The sequence below is a fragment of the Neophocaena asiaeorientalis genome, unplaced genomic scaffold, assembly GCF_003031525.2.
Source record: "Neophocaena asiaeorientalis asiaeorientalis breed wild unplaced genomic scaffold, Neophocaena_asiaeorientalis_V1.1 scaffold14, whole genome shotgun sequence".
Classification (NCBI taxonomy): domain Eukaryota; kingdom Metazoa; phylum Chordata; class Mammalia; order Artiodactyla; family Phocoenidae; genus Neophocaena; species Neophocaena asiaeorientalis.
In genome coordinates, this window is record NW_020175192.1 from 8,626,174 (window position 1) to 8,647,757 (window position 21,584).

The following is a 21,584-nucleotide window of genomic DNA, read 5'->3' on the forward strand; positions in this document are numbered from 1 at the left end:
CTGAACACGGCAGCAATAAGCCATACTTAAATTGTAGCTATGCTCCTTAATGGCTGTGTTATTCTGTCAGAGCTGCCATAACTAAGTACACAGACTGGGTGACTTAGACAACAGAAATCATTCTCTCATGGCTCTGGGGACTAAAGGTCCAAGATCAAGGTATTGGCAGACTGGTTTCTTCTAAGGCCCCTCTCCTTGGCTTGCAGACAGCCGTCTTCTTACTATGTCCTCACATCGAATTTTCTCTACACATTCACATCCCTGGTGTCTCCCTTGTGTGTCAAGGCAGGTTAGTGTCAAAGACAGCAAGCTCCAGAGCCAGGAAGTTGAAGTCTGAATCCAACTGTGTGACTTTGGACAATTTATTTAATTTCCCAGTATTTCATCTGAAAAATGGGGATAATAATAGTCCCTATCTTCTAGGGTTATTGAGAGCATTAAATGAGTTAATGCATGTAAAGTACTCAAAACACTACCTGACATATAGCAGTTGTCTAATAATAAATATGATTAATGTCATAAAGGCTTTTTATAGTATCTGCATCCATTTATTCAATAAATATTTATTGAGCACATATTATATAACAGGCACTCTACTAAGCATAAAAATCATAAAGAAAAAGGAGAGAGAAAGAGACTGAGACAGAGAAAATATTAAAAATGAACCCTGAACTCAGACTGTAATTACAGGTTTGAATTCAAAAAGCATTTTGAATATGTGATACTTTCCTAAAAGGTATTTTCCATACATCAGTGACCTTTAAAATATATTCTATTATTTATTCAACATAACCCCAGCATTTGAAACAAATAAGTAGGAGAGAATTTCACCAAAATGGCAACATAGAAGACTCTTGAGTTTCCCTTCTCCTGTAGGTGCACTAAATATATAGCTACACATGGAGCAATTCCCCCTATGGGAAATCCAGAAACCAGTTGAGTGACCCCTACCCAATGTGAAAATACCCACATTAAAATGGTAGAAGGCTGAGACAGTGTTGCCATAAACCACACCCCTAGCACAGCGCCATGCAGTCAGAAAGGAGCCCCAACTCTCAGCTTCTCCCTGAGGAGCAAAGAGTTTGGACCACACATCTAGCACCCCAAATTTAAGAGTGACACTGAGGGATGGGCTCCCAAGTCACCTAGCTCTGAAAGCCAGCAAAGCTTGCATTCGTGAGTCCCACAGGACTATAGCAAACAAAAAAGCAGTTTTTAAAACAGGCACGGAAGAACTCCCCACAGCTATACACCTGCTCAGAACAGAGAGAGCAAGCAACCTGGGAAGGGCTTTGACTACATACTTTCCCAACTGCTACCTGAGGGTTCAGCTTCTAATGAGCCTCTAATCTGGGTTCTGACTGCAATCCTCCCTAAAGCCCAAAAAAGTCTGTCGGCATTTTTCTCACATTGTCCCCCCAGCTCAGTCCAACAATAAATCAAGTGAACAGCATCTCCCAGAAAGAGATTTGTCCAAACAGCTAGTGTCCCAACTTATACAGCTGCTACCCAAGTAATAGTCCCTCAAATCAACTATTTTTAATAGCCCACAGGGCTTGGCATTTATGGGTCATAAAGGCCATATTAAGCAAATAAAACACATAAACAAAAAGCAACTTTCAAATAGGTGTGTAAGTACTTCCTGCAGCTATCTTCCCCAGGTTCAACACAGAGAGATCAAGGAAAAACACCCATCTCCCAGTTTCCTCCTGGAAGGGATTTGACTGCATGCTTTCCCAGCTGCAGCCTGAGGTTTCATCTAATAAGCCTACATGTGGAAGTTGACTAGGGTCCTTCTGGGAGCCTGATAAAGTCGGTAGTCGCATCCCTTGCTGTTTCTCCTTAGCTCCAACAGCAGAACTAAGCCTCTAGTTTCTCCTGGAAGGAACTTGTCAACACATCTAGCACCCCAACCGTTACTGCTGCCACCCAAGGGACAGCTTCCCAAATCACCTAGCTCTGGGAACTGACAGGGCTTGGCAATCGTAAGTCCCCCAGGACCACACAAAACAAAGAAACAGTTCTATTTGGGTGCACAAGCACTTCTAATGACTGTTCAGTCTGGCTCAGCACAGAGTGAGTAAGCAAAAAAAAAAAAAACAGCTCCTAGTTTGTTCCTAATAGGGGCTAGACTGAAAATCTAACATTCTGACTTTCCCAGATGCAGCCTGAAACCTGGGCCTCCAATGAGGGAGGTGACGGGGCAGACAATTACTAGCCCTCTAGGAGCCTGAACAGCCATGTGAGCATTTCCCGGCTTTTGGGGACACTGATGGGTCTTGGCACACCCTTAACTACTGGGGGCCACTAAGAAGAAAGACAGCAGCTTGGACAATCACAAAGGTGCTTGCATCAGACTGGCTGAGGAGGTACATCTCCACATGAGACCGGTCTCTCAATACTGGGATAGATGACTGTTTTATCAAATGTGCAGAAACCAACATAGGAAATCAAGGAAAATGAAGGAAGAGAGGAATATGTCCCAAATTAATAGAACAAGATAAACCTCTAAAACCAACCTTAATGAAATGGAGATAAGTGATTTACCCAATAGAGTTCAAAATAACGGTCACAAAAATGCTCACTGAGGTTAGGCAAGAAAGGCATGAACAAAGTGAACATTTCAACAAAGAGATAGAAAATATTTTTAAAATAACCAACAGAAAGATTAAAGTTGAAGAATACAATAATTGAGCTAAAAAAGAATTCCATAGAGGGCTCCAACAGTTGACTATTTTAAGTAGAAGAAAGGATCAGCAAACTTGGTGACAGAAAAGTGGAATTTATCCAATCAGAGGAACAAAAAGAAAAAAGAATGAAAAAGAGGGAAGATAGTTTAAGGGACTTATGGGACACCACCAGAAGGACAAATATGTGTGGTATAGGGATCCCAGAAGGAAAAGAGAGAGAGAAAGCAGCAGAAAGGCTAGTCAAAGAAATAAGGGCAGAAAATTTCTCTAACCTGGGAAAATAAACAGACATCCAGGTCCAGGAAGCCAAAGATCAAATAAGATGACTCTATAAGGGCCCACACTGAGATACATTACAGTTAAATTGTCAACAGTTAAAGACAATGAGAGAATATTAAAAGCAGCAAGAGAAAAATAACTTGTTAAGTATAAGGGAACCCCCATAAGACTAGCAACGGAATTTTCAGTAGAAACTTTGCAGTCCAGAAGTGAGTGGGATGTTATATTCAAGGGACTGAAAGAAAACAAACAAACAAAAAAAACTGACAAACAAAAATAATCTACCAGCAAATCTACGAGTCCTTCAGAATTGAAGGAGAACTAAAGAGTTTCCCAGATAAACAAAAGCAGAAAGAGTCATCACCACTAGCCTGGCACTATAAGAAATGTTAAAAGGAGCTCTTTAACCTGCAATGAAAGGCTGCTAATTAGTAACATGAAAACATAGGAAAGTATAAACCTCACTGCAAAGGTAAATATATAGTTAAATTTAGAATTCTCTGATAATATCATGGTGGTTTGTAAATCACCTATAACTCCAGTATAAAGGCTAAAAGACAAAGTATTAAAAATAACTATAACTACAGTAATTTGTTAATAGAAAAACAATATAAAAGATGTAAATTGTGACATCAAAAACATAAAATGGGGGGGCGTAAAAATGTAGAGCTTTTGTATTGTTCAAAGTTAAGCTGTTATCAGCTTAAAATAGATTGTTATAACTATAAGATGATTTATGTAAGCCTCATGGTAACTAAAAAGCAAAAATGTATAGTAGATACATAAAAGGTAAAGGGAAATGAATCAAGCGTACCATCAGAGAAAATCATCAAACGACAAATGAAGAGAGCAAGAGAGGAAGAAAGGAACAAAGGAACTAGGAAACAGCCAGAAAACAATTAACAAAATGACAATAGGAATAATCACGATCAGTCACTAATAATTACTTTAAATGTAAACGGACTCATTTCTCCAATCTCATATATAGAATGGCTGAATGGATAAAAAAGGAAGACCTAACTATATGATGCGTATAAGAGATTCACTTCAGAAGTAAAGACACACATAGACTGAAAATGAAAGAACAGGAAAAGATTTTCTGAGCAAAACGAAACAGAAAGAAAGCAGGGGGGGTTATACTGATATAAGACAAAATAGAATCTAAGCCAAAAACTGTAACAAGAGACAAAGAAGGTCATTATATAATAATAAAAGGGTCAATTCAATTATAATAATTATAAATATTTAACAATTATAAATATTAACAATTTTAAGAGATTTAACAATTATAAATATTTATGTACCCAGCCTCAGAGTACCTAACTATATGAAGAAAATGTTAACAGATCTGAAGGGAGAAAGAGACAGGAATATAATAATTGTAGGGGACTTCAATACCACACTTTCAACAATGGATAGATCATTCAGGCAAGAAATCAATAAGGAAACATTGGACTTAAACTATACATTAGACCAGACAGAACTAACAGACATATTTAGAACATTCCATCCAACAGCAGCAACATACACATTCTTCTCAAGCACACATGGAACATTCTCCAGGAGAGAGCGTATGTTAGAACACAATATGATCCTGCAATCCTACTTCTGCAAATACATCTAAAGGAAACTAAGTCATTATCTCAAAGAGCTATATGTATTGCCATATTCATTGCACCGTTATTAACAATAGCCAAGACATGGAAAAAATCTAAGTGTCCATCAAAGGATGAATGAATGAAGACAATGTGATATACAATGGAATATTAGTCTCTATAAAAGAAGGAAATCCTACCACTTGAGATAACATGGATGAACCTGGAGGCCATTATACTAAGTGAAATAAGCCAGACAGGAAAGACAAATACTGCGTAGTATCACTTATATGTGGAATCTATTTTTTAGAAAAATCAAACTCATAGTAATACAGAGTAGCATGGTGGTTGTCAGGGACGGAGGGGTGGGGGACTTAGAGAGAAGTTGGTAAAAGAGTGCAAACTTTCAGTTGCTGAGAGTAGAAACTTGTGCTAGCTTCAAAAACAAAAATAAACAAACAAAAAACACACACAGGTAAATATGTGAAGTATTGGATGTTCAACATTGGATTCAATGTAGTGAATCCTTTCATAATGTACACATATATCAAACCATCATGCTGTACACTTTAAATATATTACAATTTTATTTCTCAATTATACTTCAATAAATATGAAAAAAAAGTAGGTAAATTCTCTTTCCAGACCCCTCACTAGGAAATTTTATTACTTTATGAATGATTTCTTCATATGAATTGTTACATAATAGTATTTTGATATCAATTTTCTCCTCTCCAACCTATTTCTAAACAGATTATCAATTCTCTTTCACAAAAATAATTTGTCTTTTGTCCATGAGATTCTTTTTTACTGATATATCAGGAGCGGCAAAACAAAAGGCTATATCCAAAACAAAAGTCGTAAGAATTTCCCATCATTAGCTTTGCCTAATCTCTAATCATAGTTTATGAATCCTGGTTTTTCCTACCAAACTAGTACTGTCTACTTGGGACTAAGTTTCCAAACTCTGAGCTGTGCCTTCAGCTGACAATCAGATTCTTAAATCTGGGCCATGTGTTCAGTTGGTTAGAATGTGTTGATGATAAAGCCAAAGGCCATTTCTTGCAGGAACCAGTTTCACCCAGAGATATCCCTTTGTACAGTCACAGAAAGCATCCTCTCCCCAGCCACTGCTCTCATAAACGTTGGTCCCCGTTATCAAGGAGATCAGTGTCAGAGTGAAACACAGCTCCCAATAAAGAACAGAAAGCACAGGTCATATCTTCTTAGTCAACGGTGATTATAAGTTATTAGTTACTATTAATTCACTTTGTGCTAGACACTGTGTTAAATGCTTTTCATGTTTTATCTACACAACCCTACGAGGTATTATTTCAACTTAACCTTAAGAAAACCAAGACGAGTAATTTGCCAAGGTCAGAGTGAACGAACTGAAAGTTGACCCCATGTCTGACTTGAGCCTCCAGAGTCCATGTGATTTACCCACAGCACACTCTTTACAGTATTAGGGCCACAGGGTAATGGGAAACAAGGGAAATTAGGACTTTATCTTGGTTCTGCTCAGACTTTCTGCGTGGTCCCTTGAATGAAGGCTTGTCCATTCAGTTCTGGGTGTTGCAAATGGATCCTGCTACGGGAACACACAAGGATACCACTGCTTTCAGCATTCACACGGATTGCTGTTTCAGTCTTGATGTCTCTGATCCCATCTTCTCTAGCTCCACATTTAGGTCCTGAATATCCTCTCAGACTTCCTCTGCTTGAAGAACCAACTGGACGTGTTTCTCTTCCAGTCTGATACTTACCCTTTATCTCCACTTCCACCCAGTCCTGGTTTCCTGCACATCTCATCCTGAGAAGAGACTGGGCAAGTCACTCTAAGTATCAGTTAACTTACCTACTGAATAAGGGATTTGGACTAGATTACCTCTAATGCACTTTTGATCTCCTATACATTATCATTAATAAAATGATAACTAGAATTCTTACTGGGGAAGTCTTCCCTTCACTGGAAAGAAGCATTATGTACTTCAGCCCTAACTCCCAGGTCTTACCTGATGACAGCAGTTGCATAGTTGCAACTATGTACTACACCTTTGAAGTACATAGTGAAAATGAAATTCAAAAAAAGGACTTACATTTTAACCCACCCAAATCATCTTTTCTTTTTCATCCAAATTTTTAAAATAACCCCTATTGTTATACTTTAAGAGGATGTCTCCTGCCCTCAGTGAATGTTCTCCAGGACCATAAAATGGAATGAAAAATAATAAGGAGAAGGGAATCAATTTGGAGCACTTCTGGTTTTATATGATTGTATTTAATCAATTTTTTCTACTCATTATTGCGTATTCAATTCAAAGTTTCAACCAAAAGGGGGAAAATGCTAGAAGGGATTAATTTCCCCTTGTTCTGCTAATAGAACAATTTTCCACTTGTCATTTTTATTGTCTCAAGTGAGGTAGCATTTTTCAACCGTAATCAAGTAGAAGTAGAAATTATTGGGGTATAGAGGAAATAACAGGGTGCACGACATTCTCTGTCTCCACAGAGCTCCACCTCACACATTACTCTAAACTTCAAGTGCGTTCTGGAGTTTCATATCTGTAAAAGGTATCTGAGAGATCTAGAGTCCCCTTGGGAACTTCCTCTCAGTTGACTGAGACAGGATCTGTAACTTCTCCAAAACCTCTCTCAACATGACGAGCAGAAAGGTAGTGACTTTAGAGACACTGACTCACCTCACACAGGGCAGAGCGGCCATCATCAAAAAGCCTACAAAACAATACATGCTTGAGAGGGTGTGGAGAAAAGGGAACCCTCTTGCACTGTTGGTGGGGATGTAAATTGATACAGCCACTATGGAGAACAGTATGGAGGTTCCTTAAAAAACTAAAAATAGAGCTACCATATGATCCAGCACTCCCACTCCTGGGCATAAATCTGGAGAAAGCCGTGATTCGAAAAGATATGTGCACCCCTATGTTCATAGCGGCACTATTTATGATAGTCAAGACACGGAAGCAACCTAAACGTCCATCGAAGGAGGAATGGATAAAGAAGATGTGGTACATATATACAATGGAATATTACTCAGCCATAAAAAAGAATGAAATAATGCCATTTCCAGCAACATGAATGAACCTGGAGATTATCATACTAAGTGAAGTAAGTCAGAAAGAGAAGGACCTACTGTATAGTACAGGGAACTCAGCTCAATATTCTGTAATAACCTAAATGTAAAAGAATTTGAAAAAGAATAGATACTTGTATATGTATAACTGAATCACTTTGCTGTACACCTGAAACTAACACCACATTGTTAATCAACTATACTGCAATATAAAATAAAAATTTAAATGGGCTTGTCCAAATGACATAATATCTCTGAACCTAAGTGTATGTCTTTATAACGAGAGTGGTGACAGTAACTATCTCAGGGCAGATATGGGAATGAAATGAGATAACGTTTATGGATGTACTTTGCAGGCAGTAAGGCAGAATGGTCCAGAATTTGGCCAATGGACTAGCTTCCTAAATCTGACTCCCAACTCATCCTTTATAAACTATGTATAGGACTTCCCTGATGGTCCAGTGGTTAACATTCTGTGCTTCCAATGCAGGGGCCACAGGTTCAATCCCTGGTCGGGGAAGTTCCTCATGCCGCATGTTATATACATATATATGTATATAAACTATGTACATAACCTTAGGTGATTTGCTTGAACGCCCTAATCCACAGGTTCCTCCTTATCTGTTGAATGGGAATGAGAGTTGCATCTATCACATAGATAGTTGGGAAGATGATGTAACGCCATCAGGGCCCAGCTTAAGGTAAAATGTCCATGAGTGTTACCTATTATTAATGCCAGCACAGAATCAGGAAATGATGGGTCAGCAAGATTTCTGCATGTGCTTGAGCGTCCACAGTATATGCATTAAGTGGAAGGGGGAGAGAAAAAGGGAGAGGAAAGAGAAAATAAACATATCCTTGGATAGAGCAAAGAGGGAAAAATCCAAGAGTAAATTGCTCTTAATTGATGCGATCCTTTGGCCAAGGATCAAGAAAACACTTCTTGTATCTAATGATGCTCACAGCACCAACTCTTGGCATTCTCCGTTCCCTGGCCTCGACCCTCTCTCTCTGAGCTCAGTGGATTTTATTCCTGTTTCATTCTTGAAAATAATCAACTGTGGAAATTTAGAGGAGTCTCTCTATGAGTTTTTAAGAGTGCATCAGGGTCATAAAAACAGAGTGGTTCTATCTATATGGAAACGTAGATTTCAAATATATCCATTCTAATAATCAAATTATAAGGGAAATGGTCCCCTAATAGGGAGCTAATAAAAGTTGATTCTTAAGGCTGCCTGGAGCTGTCAGCAATAAGGAACAGATTTATAATGTGAAGCTTTGCTGTATTCTTCTTCCTCCTGCGACCCCTGCCCCGTCCCATATTATATGAGCTATGCCAATAACTAGATGGCCCAAGCTTGGATTTGAAGGAAATAGATTCAGCAAAGTTCTCATTTGACCAAATCTTTCCCCCCATCCATACACACACACACACACACACACACACACACACACACTCATACATTTTTTTTTTTTTAATCAGGTAAGGGTTTGCCTAAAGGTGCTAAATTTACTTCCCTGTTTGACTGGAATTTTTCCCTTCTGTACATTGCATGAATGTTCCCTGGGGTACTATTGATTAGCTATTGAGACTGTGCTTTGGATAACGAGGAGACTGTTAACAGGGGACAGGAAAGCAAATTTGGCATAACTAATTTTTATGTAATACATAGGAAGGGAGAGGTGGATTTTTTTTTTAAACCTCTTCATTTTCTAGATGCCTTCCCTGAAAATGTGGCATTTTAGATGGAAACTAGCTTAAGGAGTTGTGCATTTGTTACTGCAGCAAAAGCAAGCACACGAAAGATAAAAATAGATCCCTTTCTCCAGGGTTATACTGAATTGTTTCCCAGATGAGGAAATACAATAACCAGCCACAGTCCTCTGGCTGTGACCAAACATAGATTTTTCTCACTACTTCACTGTCGCGCTGGTAGTAAGTCACAGCAGCCGGAGTGGAAGCGCATAGCTGGGGCAGGCAAATGTGACACCAATGTAGTCTATCCACCCAGCTAATCTTCCTAAATGATTAGGAAAGGACTCTTCCACAAGGCCGTGTGGATGAAACCTTGTCAGCCAGGGAAAAAGACCTTTCGCACATCCACTTCTCACCAGGCTAAAACTCCTCATTGTAATCAAGAAGAACATATCATAGGAGGAAATGCCCACAGGATCATCTCCAGACTGTGTATTACTACACGTGGTATAACAGTAACACCTTAATCATAAATTCAAGCAATAATGCCCCAAGTTATTTTTACCAGAAGGTAGGGATAGCATAATGGCATAGCGCAAAAACATTAAGACACTATTTCAATGTATTTAGGTGTCAAAGAGAACACAAGCATGCTGCTTGGGTTATTTTGAACATAAATGCTGTCCCAATAAATATTTTGGACCGGCACAGAGCTGTTGTTGTTGTTTTTGATCTGTTTATTTTGGGTTTTAATTTTGCAAATGAAGCAACTGACAAAGGATTAATCTCCAAAATTTATAAGCAACTCATGCAGCTCAATAACAAAAAAACATATACTCCAATAAAATAAAAATAATAATAATTTTGAATTTAGGCTGGGCCCACGTTTTCCAAATCCCCTGTAGATTCAACCACTTCTTTTATCTTACACCTGGCTAGATCCACACATTTCTGTTACCTATCTCGTCCTTTAAGAACTGAAGTTCGAGACCCTGGGAGAGACAGGCCACAGTTAGGTAGCTTTTAGAGCACAGCTGACTCTCCATATTTGCAGATTCTGCGGTTGGATTCAACCAACCGCAGAAGGAAAAATACTCAGAAAAACAAATTCCAGAAAGTTCCAAAAATCAAAACTTGAATTTGCTGCACCAGGCAACTACTTACATAGCAGTTACATTGTATTTACAACTATTTATACAGCATTTACATTGTGTTAAGTATTGTAAGTAATCTAGAGATGATTTAAAGTAAATGGGAGGATGTGTGTAGGTTATGTGCAAATACTACACCATTTTACATATGGGACTTGAGCGTCTGCAGATTTTGGTATCTGCAGGGGGTCCTAGAAGAACCAATCGCCCACAAATACTGAGGGACGACCAGACAACCATACATTTAAGAGAAGCTCTGTCTTCCATTGAAAGCCACTGGTAAAAGATTCAAGGTTAGAGGTTGCTTTCAACAAGTACACGACTGTGTCGTCAAAGCTTGAAGCAAGAAATCATGAGACATCTACAGATGGGCAGCTAGGCCTGCAAAACAGTAGCCACTCACCACATGTGACTGTGGAGCCCTTGAAATGTGACTAGTCCGAATAAATACGTGCCATAGCACAAAATAAACACACACCAGACTTTGAAGATTTAGTACCCACGAAATGCAAAATATCTTATGAATAATCTTTACACTGATCACATGTTGAAATGAAAATATTTGGGGCATATTGGGTTAAATAGAATATATTATTAAAATTAATTGTACCTATTTATTTTATTTTTAATGTGGCTACCAGAAAATGTAAAGCTGCGTTTGCGGCTAACATCATGTATCTGTGGACAGCACTGGTCTAGAGGAAACTGTAACTACTCCCTTAGGTGCACAGACTTGTTAGTACTTTCTGGAATTTCCTTAGCGAAAAGGAACCAGAGACTGATATCCATGCATAGCTAATAGCTTTAAATATATGTGTGTGTAGGAAGCCATGTATATTAATCATTATACAGAATGGATTCAGGCATTCTCAAAGAGTTTTTTTTAAACCCTCTGCAATTAGTATACATAGATCCTTCCACTGAATGGACTCTACTGGTCTAATTAACTAGTAATAATTATAGAATCCTAACTAATAAAGCTCATTTAATCATTGTAGAGTACGTGCCGTCCTTATTTCTGTGGGTTCTCTGGATGCTGACATGGGAGCAGATCTCAGCTCTTGAAATAACCCCCATGACCACTCTGCAGAAGCAAATTTGACCATAAGGAAGAAGCACTGAGCTTCCAGTCTGACGACGGAGGTTGACATCCTAGCTTTACACTCTAACTGTACAGCCCAAGACACTTCAGCTGACTGCTCTGAGACTCAGTCTTTCAAATATCATAAAATTGGGGTGGTAACGTCTATTCCACCAAGATTCTATGACAATGAAAAGGGGTACAGTGTGTGAAGGCACTTGGTAGACTGTACAGTTTACCTAAAAGCTTGGTGCTATTAACGTGAGCTGGAAGTTTTAGTCACACTTTCCTCTAGAAGCAGAGCCTAGAGTGTGCCTGGGATCACGGTCCCCCCTCATTGATAGCACTTCCCTTGCAATCTGTATTCACACTGGCAGCCTGTCTGCAAGACAGTGTCTGTGCACCACCCAACAAAATCCGCTAAAAAGTTTGAAGACTCTGAAAGGTAACCATTTGTTCTGTCTTCAGTGTCAGACACCTGATGAGATTAAATTTTTATTGAGTTAGATGATTTTTGAGGAGCTCTCCATGTTCCATTGGTTGTTTTGACATCATACAGCAAGCCAGCTTGTTCCCTCTCAGTGAACAAGTGTATTTGTCTCTAAGTAAGACACCACAGAGCTTGCACTGCCTACATTTCTTGCCTGCTTTCAACCTTTTATGCTATGGATCTTCTCCTCCTCTCTCCCCGTCTTCCAGGGTCCTTCCATTATAAAATAATCATCAGCAGATAATGCAAGGTTGGTCCTTCCAGCTTCTTGATTGCAAACAATTGTCCCCTGAGACAGTAAACATCTCTCAACGGAGACACTAGTGATTTTATAATTCAAGTTTTTTAAATATAATTTTTATAGGGATGCTTATTGCCGTTTCCTATGAATATACTGGTTGTAACAAACAGTATTCTACTGATTATTTTTCTAAATTAATGAAGTTATTGCTAACTATTTTATACAAAGCACTCTGATAGCCCCTATAAATCATAGGAAAGAAGCATGAAACAGATCCCTGGTTTCTCCCCTATAGACCTCGTAGAGATTTCTTTCTCTCTCCTCCATTGTCACGGCCTTCAACTCCTTCCACGCATCACTTTGACCCCTTGACAGGAGATCACTTGCCTCCTATTCGCAAATTTATCCAGTTACTAATTTTTATGTGTATAGGGATTTACGGATGTGGCCATATGTGTCCCTCTTTCTGGAAGTCTTTCCTGAGCCTTGCAAGAAGCTGGGTGACCTTACACCAATTACTTAACCTCTTTGTGCCTTCAGAGTCTGTGAAATAGAGATAGCATCTACCTCGAAAACTTGTTGTGGTAATTAAGCACTTCCTAGCACATTATAAGTACTCAATAAACATTAGACACTCCTACAATATCAATGGAATCTACCCAAAAACTCTATCAAATACCTCTTCTCTACAGCTACCATACACCTTGTTTATCTCTAGTATAGCAATACTTGCTCTATATAATAGCTTGCATACTTGTCTTCCAAATTAAAAATAATACTATTTACTAAGAGTTTGCTATGTACTTTGCTTATAATAGAGCATTTCATCCACCCTGGAACTTTTGTGATATAGACAATCATTTTCATTTTTTTGAACTGAAGAAAGTAAGACTTAGGCAGAGTCATATACCCAAGGGCATTCACTTAATAAATGAGAGAAGCAGGACTTTAGTCCAAAACCCATGCTTTCAACCACTCACCACACTCAGCCACCTCCCCTGAGGGTCCAGCCTACCATGTCCGTGGGTCCCTGTGGCTAGTACAGTGTCTGACATGTAAGTTTGCATTCACTCTTAATTCATTAATATAACACCTTTCCAAGGAAAGGCATAAATATTTTTGTGTTTCAACTAAATATATTAAGAGACCCAAAAATGATGTGACTGTCCCATGGATCTGCGGGTAGCTTTTTAAAGGGTTAAGCTGACTTGGCTTTCTCATTTTAGAAGTGTTGCCATTTCCTTTTCAGGAAGGAAAAGACATAACAGGAATAAATGTAGGCAGATGTCTCATTTCTCCAACTTATTATTCTAGGGTGAAAATATTGAGTGACATAATGCATCACAGGACTGTCATGACTAAGTAGGGGACAATATATCAAACAGGCACGGCTCTTGGAAAAACTACCAAACAAGCTTTAGCTAATGATGGATTAAGTGATTAACATTATGGGGAACGGGAGAAATGTTTTAGGGAAGAATGTATTATATTCTTTTTTCTAAATATTTATTTATTTGGCTGCGTTGGGTCTTAGTTGCAGCTCTTTAGTTGCAGCTTGCCGGCTCCTTAGTTGTGGCATGCGTGTGGGATCTAGTTCCCGGACCAGGGATAGAACCCTCGGCCCCCCACATTGAGAGCACAGAGTCTTAACCACTGCGCCACCAGGGAAGTCCCAAAGGTATGATACTCTTAAGCAGAAAGTAATATGAGTTTCAAATCCAGTTTAACGTAGGATCCGTGAAAAATCACAGAATAAAGATATCCTTCAATATTAAATGCAATCTATTGAGGTCTTTCCCAACAAAGAGTTTCTGGAGTGAAGATCTTAGGTTTTACAGAATGAAGGGACCAGCAGAAAAATAAGTCTGTGGGCTAGGCAAAGAAAAGTGTATAAAGGGCCTTGAATAGTATGTCAAGGAGTTTGACCTTCATTCAAAAGACAGCTTTGGGGGGAGAAGAATGACATCAAGGTGACACATAACTCTAGATCAAGTAAGGGGAATTGAAAAACAGAAATTTAGAGGCACTAGGAATACAAAGGAGGGAACAGATTTAAGGAGATACATAGGAGGAAGAATATATAGGACTCAATGGCCCCTTGGATGAGAGAAGAAAGGAGAGTAAGACAGCAGATGGAAGATATGAAGAGAAACAGAAAGGTTTGAGAAAGAACGGAGGATGATGACGACGTATTGATGTGGGACAGGGTGGAGGATGGGAGCTGGGATGATAAACTGGAGGTTGGGGAGGTGAGGGCTCTGGAGGGTGGGGTGGGGGAAGCATCAGTCCCTAAGTAGGGTAGATTCTCCACTCCTAGACTGAGGAGGAAAGATAATCCCTTCAGTCTTTGACATAGTAAGTTGTGCCATATTCATAGCCAGGTCTATAAATACAATAATTTGTTGCTGGTGCCGGAGCCTTTAGTGGCAATGAGGATTTGGAAACTAATCCTGTACTACCTGCTGATATCACCTGTACCTTTGTGCTCTGTGCTTATTTACTTTTTATTTGTCTAAGGTTTGCTCCCACCTATGAAGTAGACTCCTATAGGCACCGTTGCCTTTTTGTATCCCCTAGAGAAAGGGGCATGGTTCCTAGTTTCTGCCAGGCGCTCTGAAAATAACCATTATTTAATTGATTACATGGTTGATTAACCTTCCCTGTGACACTCCCCCTCCTCCCGTGTCTACAAATGCTCTATCCCATCAGCCTCTCCCTGATCCCTAGATGCCTTTCCTTGAGCCAAGCAGAATTAGTATATGTGTCAAACTAATCTGCTTTTTTTGGGGGGGGTGGGGTGCGGGGAGGGGGTCTATTTGCCACAGCTCTTCTTATTGTTACCATTTTAAAATATTGTCCTATTGTCATACTTTCTACAATAACAAGGAAAACACTTCTGGCATTCCAAACTGACCCACCAATTTCTTCTGCAAACCAACATACAGGCTCTGCGAACATTACTTTAGCAGTAGAACATTACCTTAGCACCAACCTCTGCTCTCTACAAAAGAAAACTGAGCTGCAAAGTTTAGGGACAAGTATACATAACAATAGTCTGCCCTGCTTCACAGCGGGTGCTGGGGGAGGACTGAGTAAAAACATGGTGGAAGGCAGCCGCGGAATAGACTGTTCTGAATGCTTTCTGAATGCTAATTCCCCAGGTTGCATCGGACTTGGGACAATTTGATGCCTTATTCGATCCTCACTGAAATAAAGCATACTCTCCCCTCTTAAGTCTTCCCTCTGAACTTCCATTATACATGTTCTCCAAGAGTTTAAAGAAAAAGAGACCCTGGTAGCAACCCTCTTAAATTCCCCCCCCATTGATGGGAGGCAGTAACACATAGTGTAAAACTTCCAAAAGGCTCAGATTCAAATCTCAGTTCAACCAACGAGGTTTGTGTGAACCCAAACCTCATTTTTCTAATAGTTAACATGGAGATAATATCCTTTACCTTCGGAGTTGAGTACCTAGTGGATGTCAGGTACCAGCACGATGTCTGATGTACAGCAGGCACCTAAGAACTTAAAACTATACTTATTATTATTTTTTTAATACTTATTATTATTGATACCAAGCAGGACCGTGTGGGGCTCCTGAGCACAGAAACCTTTCTGTGTCCCCCATTTCTTGATTACAGGAGATAAACTTCGTTCAGCCTCCATGCCCTTCCCTGAGTTCCAATGGGCAGGTTCAAACAGTTGCTAATTAGGGAAGGGAGGGGATGCAGAGACAAGGGAGGAGCAGTCAGAAGAAACAATAGTGCAGCCTTGGGGCAGGTTCCTGGTTCCCCCTCAAGGGATACACACAACAATATCTTTGAGCTGTTTTGCAGATACTGAAACACGCCCCCCGCCCCCCCGCCGGGTGGGAGAAGTTAACTGTGTGCTGCCCACAAGCACAGAGACCCCAGATGGGTTGGAAACGTAAGGTTGAGGATGCCGACGCCCACTTACCTCACCACCAGCCAATCAGAAGAACGTCCACGAGCTGATCACGCCCTCTTTGAACCATTACTATAAAACTCCTCACTATCTATTTTACACATATTAGTCTATATATGTCAATCCCAATATGTATAAAATAGAAAACTAATAAGAACCTGCTGTATAAAAAAATTAAATTAAATTAAATTTAAAAAAAAAACTCCTCACACCCCCATCCAGGTTGGGACACACAATTTTGAGGACATTAGCAGGTTGTGGCCCCTTTGCCTGGCAAAACAATAAAGCTGTTCTCTTCTACTTCACCCAAAACTCTGTCTCTGAGATTTAATTTGGTGTCGGGGTACAGAGGCTGGATGCAGCTTCATTATCTAGAAAATACAATTATTATTATCTGAGCAATGACCAACCCCCCCTATGCTGTTGGGCTGGGAAAAAACACAGAACTGGAGTCAAGGGGGCAGGGTTTCTCTCTCTCTCCTGGCTCTGTCCTGGATAAATAACCACTAGACATGTGTGCTGAGGAATCTGACTAAAGGCATAAGGCATGGAATCCGCTTAGCATGGGAGCTACTTCCTCCTTTCTACTTGGGTTTTCTCATTGGAACCCAAATGATCAGGGTCATGTGGTTCTACTGTAAGGGGCACTATCCCTCACAGGTTCTCTATTCTTGCTTTTATTTTTTCCTCCTTGTTCTTCCATTAGGTACAGCAATCAAATGTCCCACTCAAGGCCTGCCTGCTAAGGACAACCACTTTCTAGAGCCTCTCAGGACTTCCGGTTACCTGCTCAGCTCTGGCTGGCTCTGCTAGTGATTCCAGCCTCACAGCCCTGCACCTAAGCTGCCTCAGATATTAAGGTCCTTTCTTAAAATAATAAAATAGATAAGCTACTTGATGTATATTAGTAGCAATCATTACAGTACTCTGTGACTAAGTTATCACTATCTCTTGCTCATGAGGATCCAGAGTCTTTGAAAGGGCAAGTAACACAGGTCCAAAGAGTTGGACAGTCAGGCAGTAAGGAGTGGAGATGCAAACTCTGTCCAGCCTGCAGGGAATCCCATTCTTTCTACTTACAGAAGCAGCACATGGGCAGCCTGCAGATGTGTTTCATTTAGCCTATTGCAATCCTGGCCTTATGGTGTTTTTCAAAAAAATGAGTTCATTTCCAAGATATTTTTGAAAGCTAGATTCATTTTAAATATCCAATTTTTTACTTTTTCTTTAAAACAAAATCAGAAGAACTAGCAACACTGGGCTTGTTTTCCTCTGGGTGACTAGCTATCTGCTGAAGCTGAGGTGCAAACTCTTCCTTCAGACAGACCCGATGTGCAGCTTCTGGGTGGTCACAGTCTTCACCACTCCCTTATGCCTTCTGACACTGCACTCTCCTCACTCTTTAGGTACCTGCCTGGCCCTGTAGACAGCTGACTTCACCCCCGTGTTGTTAAGTCCTGTTCCCAGGGGAGGGCACGTCTTACTCTCTGTTCTTGGTCTCAGAAGCCGCTGGTTTCCATCTCTACACCTGTACCTTGTGCCTCCCCCTTTCTTCTTCCTCCTGCCGTGATGTCTTCTTGGTTTTGTCTTTTGATATGACTTCTGATTCATGCCTGGCCCTAACTCACCATCACAGAGATATGCTAAGCCTCTGGTTTGCCGGCAGTCAGGTTCTAATTCTAACTTGCATTGATCATCCAGGTTAGATTGAGGTCCAATCTGAATTACTCACTAGGTCTGCTCTTTCATTCAACTTGAACTACTCCCATTCCACCAACCCAGTCCAAGATTTCTCTGCAATTCCCTTCGGCTCCCTTGTAACTGCCCCACACTGTGAGTGAGCCAGTGTCTGGCCCAACACAGAAGTACTTTCGTTCTATTTGCCATCCCCCTTTCTCCTCTCCTCCATCTCTCTGGCTCTCCCAGCTCTGTCCTCACAGCAGAGCTGAGAAGGGGGACCTAAAGACAAGAAAGGATTGATCAGTGTTCCCTGAATAGTACAAGATGAGGAAATTTTTTAAAAGCCCTCTAGACTTCATGCTTCGAGGATGTTTCATAGAGAACTTGACAGAGACTTGTAAAATACATCTCATATAAGAAAGAAGTTGAAAAGGGCAAAAAAAAACCCTACAGGTCTGACAAGGAGAAAAAGAAAAGAGGTGTAGACCAAACTATTGGGACTGAAAACCCTATTGAGAGCAAAGCTGGCTCTGACCTTCGTGCCTCCCTAAATGAAAAGCAAACTTCTCCCCTCCTCCCTCATCCCCGACTTTATCAAGCATGATTGATGACACAGCTTTTGCTGAAGACACTGCTGAAACGTTCTCACATATAAAATGAGAGCTCACCTAGCTCTTATCTGCAGAAGAAAAGGCACACTATTGTAAAAGACAGATGCCTGGCAATTAAAGAGAAAAGAGTGGAAGGGAACGCAGCTGCTGGCAGCACGGCACGCCACCTACCTGATGTTCCCCATCGTGCTGTACCGTGATGGTCCCGGTCTTTAAACTTTCTAAGGCAAGAGTCAAAGACATAAGGACACATCCCCCACTACTCTCCAAACAAACTCCCATCTTAAAAAGCGAAACCAGTTAAAAAGATGAAAACTCTAATTCGAAAAGACCCATGCACCCCAATGTTCATAGCAGGACCATTTACAATAGCCAGACACGGAAACAACCTAAGTGTCCATTGACAGATGAATGGATAAAGAAGATGTGGTATATATATTCCATGGAAAATTACTCAGCCATAAAAAAGAATGAAATAATGTCATTCTTAGCCATGTGGGTGGACCTAGAGATTACCTTACTAAATGAAGTAAGTCAGACAAAGACAAATATCATATGATATCACTTATATGTGGAATCTAAAATATACAAATGAACTTATTTACAAAACAGAAACAGACTCACAGACATAGAAATCAAACTTATGGTTACCAAAGGGGAAGGGGCGGGGGAGGGATAAATTAGGAATTTGGGATTAACAGATACGTACTACTATATATAAAATAGATAACCGACAAGGACCTACTGTAGAGCACAGGAAACTATATTCAATATCTTGTAATGACCTATAATGGAAAAGAATCTGAAAAATATATATATTTATATATGTGTATAATTGAATCACTTTACTGTACATCTGAAACATTGTAAATCAACCAGACATCAATAAAATAATTAATTTTTTGAAAGAAGCCAGTTAGCTCCTTTTCTAACCCATCCTATCATGTATATTCCAGCTTCCAGCCCTATATTCTCCCTCCTAGATTACAGCTGACTCCTCATTTTCACCCACCTAAATCCTACACATCTTTTAAAAGACAACTCAAATTCTCTGTCATTTCTCAACTATCCCAACATACTATGCCCTCTTCCTCCTCTAAATTCTACAACAAATACAACCTGTGTCCACATCACTCACCAGCTAAATTGTAAGCACCTCAGAATCAAAGCAAAGACATCATTTTATCCCCACTACCATGGCTAACATTTAATAGGTTCAACAAACATTGAAACGAATATGACGCTCTGCCATAATCTTCATTACTTATTTCATTCCATATATATTTAACTCCAATAAGATTATAATTCCCTTGAGGTCAAGGACCATGACTTAATGTATTTCTCTGGCAGTCTAGATGGGACCCAGCCCACAGGAGGAAATAAATATTTACTTGATAGAGAAGGTTGATTGATTTAAAGGAATTTAAAGCTTTCACAACAAGTTAACAGTTGCAATACTAGACATTCCTTACTTTAACAGGAAATATCACTTTACAGCTAAAACAAGATCGTGCAGGCTGTGGACAGTCCCAAAGTTTCTCAGCGCTGTAATTTCACTAAGTTCTAGAGAAAGGCCCAAGTTTGCCTCTGGGATGTTCAAATACCACCTCAGAATGAGTGACCGGTGTCTGAGCAGCCATCCTGTGGATCTTACTTCAGAGTTCTCCAAGTTTATCCTCGGAGGGAAGGGCATATCACACTTAATCAGTTCTGTTTTTTAAATGCTTCTGCTGTGAGTTCCACCTGGGACTTGCAAATCCAGATGAGATCCTGATTTGTACATCATTGTTGGTGGCCAGACCCTGTGATGAGAGCTCAGCTGTCAATGGGGAGTGAAGCAGGACGTCAGCCAGCTGCTCCTTCCCTGCCTACCCTCACAGTCCTTGAATCTCCAGGGCTGATCCAGGGGGAAAGCAGTAAAGACAAGCAGGTAGGATTTGAAGGCCAGGATTAAAACCACACGTGGAAAAAGAAAGACCGTCATTAGGTTGTTTTCCTGTCTTGTAATTACTGCTCTAAGACCATCAGCTTTAAGTAATAAGTTTTTGAAAACCAAAAATTTTAGCTACAATTTTGTATAAGCAAATCATCTGCACAAAACTCTGTATTTTCTCGAGCAAACAGCATTTTTCACATGCAAATGGCGCTGTTAGAGCTTTAGCTAGTTGAGCAGTGTGTGGATTTCAATGCTCTTTTGCAAGCACAAGTGGGAAGTGATACTGGCGTAGCTACAGAGAATGTTGACAAGAGTGGCTGGGGGTCAGCGGTACTCTTTGCCTACAGTTGGGTGGCTCTGACTCCTTGGAATGCTGTAACTCTTGAGAAGTGGAGTAGAAAACTGTCTGAGGTGAGTACACGGTATTTTCAAGCAAATTACTGGTAAATTGACCATCGTCATCACATCAACCAGGTTACTCGAGGCTCAAACTCACACGTGCCATCCGAGTTAGCATTTCAGCATGGCTTGGAAGAAATGGTCTGATGGGCTGTTCTGTTGGGTGGTGCTGCTGGGTGGTGCAACTGCTCCAAGCCCCTCTGCCATCCTAGAAGCTGCATTAAACTGAAAGCTGGCAGCACACCGCAGTTGGGTACTTGAGGAGAGTGTGATAAAGGTACTGTTTACAAAGGAATGGGCAGGGATCAGGAAATCAACAAGGGTTTGTACAGTACCTTCAGACTGGTAAATGGTTGCAATCTCTAGACATGAAGGGGCAAAGAATGGGTCTGTTCATAGAACCTGGAGGGACAGCTATAAAAAAAAGGACCACCCAACAGGAGTTGTGATCTTTCAGTTGACGAAGGCAGCCAGCCCATCATGGCCCTCAAGGAGAAAGCCAGAGGGATCAATACTCGGGCCTCATTCTTCTCTCTCCCTCTGGTGTTTGGCCAGCCTCCCTCATTGACCAAACCCAGCTGGAAGGCAGAAGGCCAAGGCATCTCTTGATTCTATCCATACTGGTCAACCTCCCAGGCCCAGGGCAGGGCGTAGACTAGTGTGGAGAACAAATCAAAGATATCCTGCTTAGGTTCC